Source organism: Nicotiana attenuata, unplaced genomic scaffold, assembly GCF_001879085.1.
Source record: "Nicotiana attenuata strain UT unplaced genomic scaffold, NIATTr2, whole genome shotgun sequence".
Taxonomy (NCBI): domain Eukaryota; kingdom Viridiplantae; phylum Streptophyta; class Magnoliopsida; order Solanales; family Solanaceae; genus Nicotiana; species Nicotiana attenuata.
The window spans coordinates 306,975-307,818 of NW_017671292.1; positions in this window are offsets into that span (position 1 = coordinate 306,975).

An 844-nucleotide genomic window follows, 5' to 3' on the forward strand; every position below is an offset into this window, starting at 1 on the left:
GGGAGATCCTCGGTTTTTGTTCCGGGATTTGGAAAGAAAAAGCTCCACGGTTTTGTGCCGGGAGATCCTCGGTTTTTGTTCCGGGATATTTAAGGAATGGGATCCTATGCTATCATGATTTGTTTTTCTTTTTGGGATTTTTATTTTAACTTCTTTTTTTTTTTTTCTATCTTTTGTTTTTCCCTTTTTATATGTTTTCCTTGTATTTAGCAAAACACATGAAAGAACTTGGGGATAAGAAACTTCCTTTTTGGTCGTTTTCCTGCTGCAAAGCTGTTTCAGCGCTTGCGCATTTCATTTCTTTTTGGACTGCACCTGCTTCTTGCACGGTTGCTTTGAATCAAACCTGTTTTCAACAAATAAAAATTTGTTAGTTTGAAACGGTGGTTGGTTTTGTGGCCTTGATCATCTCAATTGCTTGATCTCGGCCCCATTTCCGCTGAGAACTTTGCTGCTTGTTTGCCTTTGAGGGTGAATTTCTTTTCAAACCGACCGGGTTCAGCCTTCAGGATTTCATTATGAATCGCCCGTGTGGGCTCTGACCTTGTCACTTTATTCTGCCCTTGCCTTTGATTTTCTTTCCTTTCTAATATCTTTGCATCAAAAGCATCAACCCTATGGTCAGTCGGGATTGGACTGACGCATCCGCTAAGGCTGGGTATTTTCTTCGACTCTGACCAGGCGGAGCCCTGTGAAGCCGGTCCTGCCACCTTTTCTTTGTAATAGTTACGGAATCAGAGTTAAACCAAAAAGGATTCAAAGAAAAAGTATGCAAAAGGCAAGCATATGATTTTAAAGAGAAGCATCCCTTTCGGGGAAAAGAAGGACTTATCTGGGGTGTGCA